Below are 9,789 nucleotides of genomic sequence, written 5' to 3' on the forward strand. Positions count from 1 at the left end.
CCTCCCGAGGGCTGCGCGTTGGAGCCGCTCGTAGGCCTCCGCCTGTTATGGCTTCACTTCAGCAAGATAGACCCCCGACTCAGAATTTAAACGTAAGAGCCTTTTTGAGCTGGCCAGCTGGCCACAGGCAGCACCCTGCCGGAGCAAAGGCTGAACTGCAGCCCCGACTGCCAGAGGTCCAGCATTTTCATTTGCAAAAACCACAGAGTTACACAGCCTTGTTTACAGTCAGTTCCAGACACAGTATGGCACCCTTACCTTCCTATCTACGTGTTTCAGGAGCAGAGAGCACAGCACACGGAGAAGGGGCCATGAGACCGCATCTCGAGGCCTGGCCTGACGTCAGTGCCTTCCTGTCGGTGTGTTTTAGGAACAGACAGCACCGCGCGCCCCGTCCGGCGGAAGGCCAGTGTGCAGCCCAGCACACGCCCTGGGCCCAGGTCGCTGCCCGTCCCCCAGGGACCCCGAGCCCAGCGCCCCTCCCGGGCCCCTCCCGGGACCGGAGAACCGCCCCCGCCCCTTCCTCCCGGACAAATGGCGGGCTCGGCCGGAAGCGTGACGAACACCACCGCCTCGGACCATGGACCAGGCTCCCAGTCACGTCCTCGAGTCCACGGGGCGGGCACAGCCCTTCCTCGGGGACCGTCCTGGCCGCAGGTGCCCGCCGGTGTGCGGAGGCGAGGCCACAGCAGAGCGGTCACCGGCGCCCCCGACCGCGGGCAGTGGGAGGCCACCAGCGGCCATCACGGCAGGTCCCCCCCCTACACGCGTGAGTCGCAGAGGGACGTGGTGACGTCACGGGGCGGAGCACGCGGTGCCCCCGGGACTCGAGGCGCCGCCCTCGCCGGGAACCATCACGGGGCCCAACAGGACGCTCTGCAGCGGGACAGCTGCTCCCCGGAAGGGCCTTCGTCCAGGGCAGCGGACCATGTGATGTCCCTACCGTGAGTGGGAGTGGGAGTCCGTGCGCCCTCAGCACTTACCGGGTTAGCCAGGGAACGCGGGTCCGCACAGGCCCCGTCCCGCATGGAAAGGTGGGCAGGAGCTTCCTGTGGCCCGTGTTGGCCGGAGGGGGCAGGGCCGCTGGAGACCTTCCCTGGTGCCAGGCTGAGAAAGGCCTTCCTGGGACACCCAGCCACGGCCGCCCAGGGGCCACGCCAGCTGCCAGCTGCCCGCCTGGCGTGGGAGGGAGCAGTTGTTCCCACCCCACTTGGCTAATCCCCGCTGCCCGCCCCACCCCACCGCCCCTCCTTCGCCTTCCTCCTTCTCTGCCTGCTGAAATCTCACCCCCGATGCCTCTCTCCCCACTGCCCCCCTGCTTCTTGTCCTTTCCACGCATTTCAGTGAGGCCATGGGGAGACGGGGAGAGATGGTGCGGTCTCTTCACCGGGCGTGGGCCCCGCGGCCCAAGGAGAAAGTTGATGGGTGGTTCGCACGGTCTGCCCGTCCATAAAAGTAAGCATCGGTGTTCCCAGCAGTGAGGCACAGACATGAGCATGTGCTCAAAATCCACCCGAGGGGCGGGTCAACGCCATCTCCGGTTTTTAACTTTTTAAATAGTCGCACGTTTCCTAGACTGTGGGGGGGGGGGGGCAGTTGGCACAGCAGCTGAAGCTCCGGCTGTGGCATCGCAGGGATTAATCCCCCCACTCTGAGCAGAGTGGGCACCCCACCTGCAGCCTCGGGGCCCTCACCTGGAAGACTGCACCCAGCCGGACCCGCCAGGCCAGGCTCCTAAATGTTCGCCATTGTTACTGTCAGTTTTAAGATGAAAAACACACAGGCTTGAGGTTTGGCTCAGTGGGTAGAGTGTCGGCCTGTGGACTGAGGAGTCCTGGGTTCGATTCCCGGTCAGGGCACATGCCCAGGTCGCAGGCTCAATCCCCAGCAGGGGGTGTGCAGGAGGCAGTCGATGAGTGAGTCTCATCATTGATGTTTCTATCTCTCTCTCCCTTCCTCTCTGAAATCAATAAAAATATATTTTAAAAAACCAAACCTAATGAGCTTTGTGCCAGGGTTGCTTCTCAGCCCAATTCCTCTGGAGACGCTGCAGGCTCCCCGCCCAGCTCCTTGGCCACACGCCCTCCTCTCCCAGAAGTTCATTTACGCTTTTAGTAGCTCTTCACCAGGAAAATCAAACCGTGACTTCCTGGTTCATAGGTCAAACTCAACCACTGAGCCACGCTGGTTGGGCTGCTCGTATTAGGTTTTTGAAAAGTATTTGTTGACGTAACTTTTTCAGAGGGGCGGACATCATGCAGCGAGCGATCTGCAGGGTCTGCTGAGCAGGCGGTGTGGGCCGGCCCCGCGGGCCAGCGGGCTGATGGAGCCCCGAGACGGTGTTGGGGCGGGGGGGGCAGTGCCACTACACGGGCAGGCTTCGCGGCCAGTGCAGGTAAGCAGCAGAGGGTGGTGTTCTCACCTTCATGTCCACAGCATCGTGTCTGCTTCCGTGAGTCTGCAGGCAGTTCTTCGGCCACTTTCGTTGTCACATCCAACAGTTTGAGGCCTTGTTTTTTCTCCTGATTCCTGCTATTCACAACTACCAGCCACACCAACTGGCACTGTGCTGTTTTGTTTACATAATAGCATGTGTTTAAACAGGAAAGCAAAAAGCCACGGTTTTAAAGAAGCAGCTGTTTGATTTGTTGCATTACAGCGACGGCCGCGTGCGGGTAACTGTGTCGGTGTCCGGGCAGGCAGGTCGCTGTGTCCCCTAAGCCCATTCTAGATGCTCAGGGGCACCTGTGGCCATGAGAAGGGGGTTAATTTTTGTTTTTCAGGAATGAATTTGCTTAGCAGAGAATTGGGGTGTTTTGTTAACTCTAGCGGGTTGAAGAGTGACCCCCAAGAGATGTGCCCACCAGGAACCTCGAATGTGACCTCGTTTGGAATGAGAGTCTTTGCAGATCTAATCAAGGTGAAGAGCTGGGCGCGAGGTCCCCTGGGTCAGGGTGGGCCCTCAATCCAACGCAGGTCACCCTCCAGGAGGAGGAAGAGAGAAAAGGAGACCAACGCGGGGAAGGCCAGCGAGACAGCGGCATAGACGAGGCCGCGGCCACAGCCAGGAGCCTCAGAGCCACCAGAAGCAGGAGACCAGGAAGGACCCTTCCAGGGCATGGGGTCCGCCACGCGCCAGCCATCCGGATGCGCCTGCCTCACCAAGCCCACAACAGACAGACCCGGTCAACAGTGACGCGTGGGTCCTGGGTGGTAACAAACTGGCCGTGTAGGACGTCCGGCTCTCTGTCGTGGTCCTACCTCTCCCACGGGCACACCAGCTCCTGGGAGCCTCGTTGCTGCCATAGGGCACTGCCCTGGGAAGGAAACCAGCATTTCTTTGTGGGCACCCCTCCCCTTGCCCAGCAGGATGGAGGCTCAGGACGGGTAGAGGTCGGGCAGGCCCCCGAGCCTCTGTGGTGTTGCTCTGCCTGCCTGCCTGCCTTCCCCGGACTGGCTAGCTGGCCCTCTGGCCTCCCCAACACCTGGTCTCCAGGCACACAGCCCGGCTCAGGTTTCCAGCCCGTCTCTTCCCTCCCCGGGGTCCTGAGCTCGCCCAGAACAAGGGCTGCTGCCTCCTGAGAGCTCAGCAGCACGGTGCTCCCTGGTCTGCCTGTGGCTGTGAGCAGCGAGCTGGCCTGCGTGTCTCTGCCCCCTGGCTCCACTCCCGGCAGGCTGCAAGCGTGGCTCCTGCCTCAGTTTCCCTAGCTGTGAAACAGCGATCCCACGCTGCTCTGGCTGCTCAGCGGCCGTGAGAAGACGGGAGGTGCAGCATGTCACCACGTCTGGCCAGCTGTGCGCCCACAGGCAGAGGAACACTGGCCCAGCGTCCGTCTCCTCGAGAGAGAAACCCGGGCAGTGGGCTCCAGGTGCAGAGCTGGCACAGCCGCTGCCAAGCTTTCCCCAAAGCAGACCTGAGGTGGCACGGGGTGGTGAGGGAAGGAAGTCCCCAGGCGTCCGGAGCTGACCGGAGCCTGTGGGTAGCTGTGGACCAGCTCTGACAAGCGCCTGCTCGCCGTCCCGTGTCTGTGGGAGCGAAGGTTGATTTCCAGGCAGCTAAGAGCCAGGCCCCACCACACCCAGGAGCTGGACCTGCTAGTTTACACGGAGCTTTACAGACTCTGAACTAGCCCGGCCCACCTGCCCCCAGCCAGCCCGCCCACTCGGGGCCTGAGCCCCTGCCCTGCCCCAGACACCAGTGGGCTTTGGGCTGGGACTGGATTTACGCCCAGAGCTGCCCCCACTGCCGCTGCCCTGAGCCCCCTGGCAGGGTGGGGTGAGAGGTGGGGAGAGGCGGGTTTCCTACAGTCCTCCTCAGGTAACAGAGGGCATTGTTTACCTGGGCACACCTTCTCAGTTCTCGCAGGCCCTGGCCTGGGGCCGACAGCCTTACCCTGCTGAGGGAGGCAGCTGGGGCTCCAGTCCACCTCCTCCCATTAACCCTTTGGGGAAGATAACCCGATGTGTCATCTTCTATCCTTCATACCCGGCGTTTTACTCCACGCCATGGGTTAAAGTGTGAAAGGGACTCTGTAGAGAAAGCTTGAATGTGTTGCTTCTCTACCTTAAATCTGCTGTTCTCCGTGAACGCTGCAATGCATGCAGTTGTACTGTTCGTTTGTATGATGGATAAGTGGAGCCCAATTTTTTATCTCTGTGGTGCATGTAGATATCTGTAGGTATGTGAACATATTGTTTGTCCACATAACACTCATTTAGTCATGTGTTCATAAGAAATGTCTTAAATACAAAACAATTCTTAATAGAGATCAAACATCTATATAATAAAAACCCAGTGGTCGTAACGCCGTAACAACCAAAGACCGGTCACCAGGGGGCGGCATTTGCGGCGAGGCGCGGGCGGGTGGGCAGGGACTTGACTCTGGGTCTCGAGGTGCGACGGGACTTGGGGGAGTCCCAGGGTGCCGCAGGGTCTGGGGTCCTGGGTCTCGCGCGATTTCACGTGCTGGGTCACTAGTCCTATATAATAGAAAGGTAATATGCAAATCAACCGAACAGCAGAATGACAGGTCGCTATGATGTGCACTGACCACCAGGGGGCAGACACAGTGCAGGAGCTGTCCCCAGCCCACAGGCCCCGATTGAATGCCTGATCAAGGCCTGCTGGCCAACCTCTTGGTCCCTTCCCCCGCCTGACCGCAGGCTCCAATCGCTTGATGGGGAACAGGCAACCAGGGGTGGGTGGCGGCAGGCCAAGGCCTCTGCCCCGCCGGTTGCCCCACACACAGAGGGTGACCAGCTTCGGGGGGGGCCTTTATGTATATGTAGGTCATTTGTGTGTATCTTGTGGACGAAAAAGATGCAAAAGGCCACACGCTAACCTGACCAGCTCAGGGAGGCCTGCGTGGCCGTTGTGCAAACTTAAGACCTAAAGTCACCACGAAGGATGGTCTGAAATTAAACCTTAGCTAAAAGCAGTGATGGTGGGGAGTCTGTCCTAGGCTGGTATTTTCCCTGAGGAAGTAAATGTTTACCTTAATTGAGCCTATTGTCTTTTTGCACCTAAGATAACAGGCCTATGAGATGTAATTCCCCATGCCTCCCCCTACCCCTGGGGCACAACCAATGCCCTGGGTGGCAGGACAGGAGGCCATGAATTTCCAGTTGTTATTATCATGGTAACTGTTGACTGTTAAGTATCCTGCCCCCACCTAAGTGTCTATCATTTTACTTTTTATCCAATTCCAGAGGTTCTCCCCCCACCCTCTGCTTTCTCCCGCCTCCCTCATCTATCACCAGTGGATGTCATGTCACCTGCCTACTTCCCCTCCTTTGACCGCAGTGTATAAACCATGAGAAAACCGCCGTTCTCTGGAGCACTACCCCAACCCGTTGAGGTGCTGCTTCCCGGCAATTGTTGACAGTTTGGCGCAAGTAAACTCACAGAAATTCTTTGGCTTTTGTGGTTAACAATCTAAAATGGATAAGAACATAAAATAAGAATTGGCTTGCACAGTACGGAGACCAAGTCGTCTGCTCTATAGCCAGCGAGCTGGAGACCAGGGGAGCGAGGGGGCTTCGGGCCAGCCTGAGTCCCAGGCGGGGAGACCAGGGGAGCGAGGGGGCTCTGGTCTGGCCGCAGTCCAAGGCAGAGGAGACCCACGTCCCAGGGCAGAGACCACCAAGTGGAAAGGAAAACCTTTCCTGCTCGGCCTGCGGTGGCCTGGGTGAGGGCCACCTGCTGGACCAGGGGTGGGCAAACTTTTTGACTCGAGGGCCACAATGGGTTCTTAAACTGGACGGGAGGGCCGGAACAATAGCATGGATGGAGTGTTTGTGTGAACTAATATAAATTCAAAGTAAACATCATTACATAAAAGGGTACGGTCTTTTTTTTAAATAGTTTTATTCATTTCAAACGGGCTGGATCCGGCCCGCGGGCCGTAGTTTGCCCACGGTTGTGCTGGACTCATCTACTGAATCCATGTCCATCCCATCCTGAAACACCCTCCAGGACGCTGGACACGGCAGAGCACCCCGTGGTCCAGACCAGCTGTCCCGTTCGCTTGGGGCAACCCGGCCGGTCCTGGCTTGGAGGAGGAGTTATGTCCTCGCTGCCCCCCTTGGGGACGCTGCCTGTCCATTTACCTCACAGACCAAGCTGGGTCCTTGGGCAGGAAGGGCCAGTCCCACCCCCTTCCCGTGGGCCAGGGAACGGGTTTGCAAGGTCAGGGGGCACACGTGTCCCTGTGCCCTCCACGTGCCCGCCAACACTCAGTTACCTCCTTGCTGATTGTTGCCACTCCGACGGGCTCGGAGGCGTGGAGCAGCCCCGACCTGCATTGCTCTGATTGCGAGGAGCGTCAGGATCTCCAGGCCTCTGGTGTGCACTCAGGTTCCTCTTCCTGCAGATTTGGGCTCCTTTCCCTGTGGATTCGGGCCCCTTTCCCTGTGGATTTGGGCTCCTTTCCCTGTGGATTTGGGTTCCTTTCCCTGTGGATTTGGGCTCCTTTCCCTGTGGATTTGGGCTCCTTTCCCTGTGGATTGCCTGTTCACCTCCTTTGCCCAGTCTTCTGTAGCATTCCTGTCTTTTTCTTGTTGATATGCAGGAGCTTCTCGTATATTCTAAATGGTAGCCCCTTGCCTGTTTTTAACATCGCAAGTACCTTCTGCTCTTCACCTGGCTGCTGGCTCACTCACGCATCTTTTATTGAACAGATCTCTCTCATTGCGATGTAATCAGAGCCCTCAACGTTCCGCCATAAGGTTTGTGCCTTTTCCGTTTCGTTTAAAAACTCCTCCTCCCCCACTGCTGGGAAGGCCGCTCCTTACTCTCATTCACACATCACAGGGTTCCTTTTCCTTTAGGTTTTCATTCACTTCAAAAACAGTTTTATTGAGTTTATTGAGCAAAATACAGATAACGTCAAATAAGAAACCAGCCTGACACTCCTGCTTGGATAGAGCCACTAGCAGGATGTTTCTGTGCCTGATGTAGGTGTGCGTGTTTGTGTGTGCGTGTGCACACACGTGGACTTGTAGAGCACTCACGGTTTTCAGTGAACAGCTCATCCCTTCCCGAAGGTGACTCCGTCAGGCAGTTTCTTCCAGGGCTGGCCTTGCTTCCGGAGCTCCTCCCCTCCTGCAGTCAGCCTGTAAGGCAGGGGTCCTCAAACTTCTTAAACGGGGCCAGTTCACTGTCCCTCAGACCGTTGTCGGGTTGGACTATAGTTTAAAAAAAAACTAGTCGGCTGCTAAGCAACAGGCAGCAGCGGCAAAAACACCCGGCGGGCCGGATAAATGTTTTGGGCGGCCGCATGTGGCCCGTGGGCCGTAGTTTGAGGACCCCTGCTGTAAGGCATCGGGCTCCAGGTGAGCTTCCCTGTTGTGACCATTCCCACCGATTCCATCACCTGAAGAATTCTACCCCCATGCCCCCTCCTCCTGCGGAGCTGGACCAGGCCCTCCCCCGCCAGAGCCACGAAGGTACCAGATGGGCTCATTCAAACCAACTCCCTGGTACAGACCAGCTCCAGCCAGTTCAGTCCAGTGGGTATCAGACCAACCAGTTGGACTCAGATGAAGCCAACACAAACCAGATGGAAGGCAGGCAGGGTGGACGTGGTCCCATGAGGGAGGATCTCCAGGCCCGGTTGGTCCAGCGCCTGCTGCTTGTCTAGCAGCCCCGTGGGTGGGTATTCCTAAGGACCCTCAGGGTTTTGTTGACGCCCTTTTATTATCTGGCACCTATCAGGGTCCCACTGACCCTCACCAGAATCTTGTCTTCTCCCCCTCTTACACCATGTGAGTTTGCACCTTCCTCGTTCAGTGTTGCTGATGAACTTTTTAAAAAATTGATTTTAGCGAGAGAGGACGGGAGGGGAGGGAGGAAGAGAGAGAGAGAGAGAAACATTGATGTGTGAAACTTCAGTTGGCTACTTCCTGCACACCCTCTACTGGGTGGGGATCTAGCCTGCTACCTGGGCATGCACCCTGACCAGGAATTGAACCCAGGACCTCTTGGTCCATGGGATGTTGAACTTTTTTAAAAAGCTGTCTTTGGTCATTTTGTAATATTGGCAGGAAGAAGACTGATTCTGTGATCCACCTTTAGTGCAGAATCCTTACCCAGAAGCCTCCACTAACACCTCCGCTCACTAGAAACAGCATTCCAGCCACATATGCAATGTTACATTTCCTAGGAGCCACATTTAAAAAAAGCAACACATGATGCAGCTGGAGGGGCTCAGTGGCACAGTGTGGGGTCATGGACCAGGAGGTCAGGGCACACGCCCGGGTTGCAGGCTCCATTGCCCGTAGCGGGTGTGCAGGAGGCAGCCATTGATGGTTCTCAGCAGCGATATTTCTCTCCCTCGCCCTCCTCTCCGAGAACAATCCTATCTAATAAAAGAGAAACATGGTAATTAGCCGTACGACCGCTACCCTTCCCATTGGCTAATCAGCGAGATATGCAAATTAATCGACAGCCAAGATGGCAGCTAATTTGCATATGTCAGCCCCAAGCCTGGGACTGAGGCTTTAGGCTGGGGCCTGGGCGGAGCCAGCCAGCAATCGGCTGTGGGGAGCTGAGGGTGCCCGGGCACCCAGGCCTAACACCTCGGCCAGAGAGGAGCCAGCCAGCAATCGGTGGCGGGGAATTGGGGGTGCCCTGGCCCTGGCCTATAGCCTCCACCAGAGGCTTTAGGCTTGGGTCAGGGCGGAGCCAGCCAGCGATGTTGATGGCGGGGAGCATGGGGGGTGGGGATCCAAACCAGGCCTAATACCTCAGCCAGAGGCTTTAGGCTTGGGCCGGGGAGGAGCCAGGCAGCAATCATTGAGCCAGCGATCATTGATGGCGTCCCAGGCCTAACACCTTGGCCTGAGGCTTTAAGCTTGGGCCAAGGAGGAGCCAGCCTGCGATTGTTGATGGTGGCAGTGATGGGGAACCGGGGTGGAGCCAGCCAGCAATCCTTGATGGCAGTGGTGGCAGGGAGCTGGGGGTATCCCGGCCTAGGCCTAAAACCTTGGCCTGAGGCTTTAGGTTTGGGCCTGGGAGGAGCCAGCCAGCGATCATTGCATCATTGCGTCACAGGCCTAACACCTTGGGAAGCCTAACACCTCGGCCTGAGGCTTTAAGCTTGGGCCAAGGAGGAGCCCGCGGGGAGCTGGCGGGGGGAGGGGGAGCTGGGGGTGCCCCGGCCCAGAGGCCCAGGGTTAATGACTCGCCAGAGGCGTTAGGCCGGGGCAGGGGCCAATTGGTGTGAACTACAGAGGAAACACCTTTTCTGATGCTCATTGGCTAAGATCACTGTATGCCACTGGTATTAT

At 57.8% G+C, this 9,789-nt stretch overlaps 1 protein-coding gene across 1 annotated transcript in view; it reads left to right on the forward strand.

Moving 5' to 3' along the window:
- Positions 1–921: 921 nt before the first annotated feature.
- SUN1 (Sad1 and UNC84 domain containing 1) overlaps positions 922–9,789 on the forward strand; it is a 51,649-nt gene continuing 42,781 nt past the window's right edge. The window contains exon 1 of the mRNA XM_015564979.1: positions 922–944. The gene's annotated coding sequence lies outside the window, so the exon portion shown is untranslated. The remainder of the gene's footprint in view (positions 945–9,789) is intronic.

This window comes from Myotis davidii, unplaced genomic scaffold (assembly GCF_000327345.1).
Source record: "Myotis davidii unplaced genomic scaffold, ASM32734v1 scaffold1320, whole genome shotgun sequence".
In the NCBI taxonomy this organism is placed as follows: Eukaryota; Metazoa; Chordata; class Mammalia; order Chiroptera; family Vespertilionidae; genus Myotis; species Myotis davidii.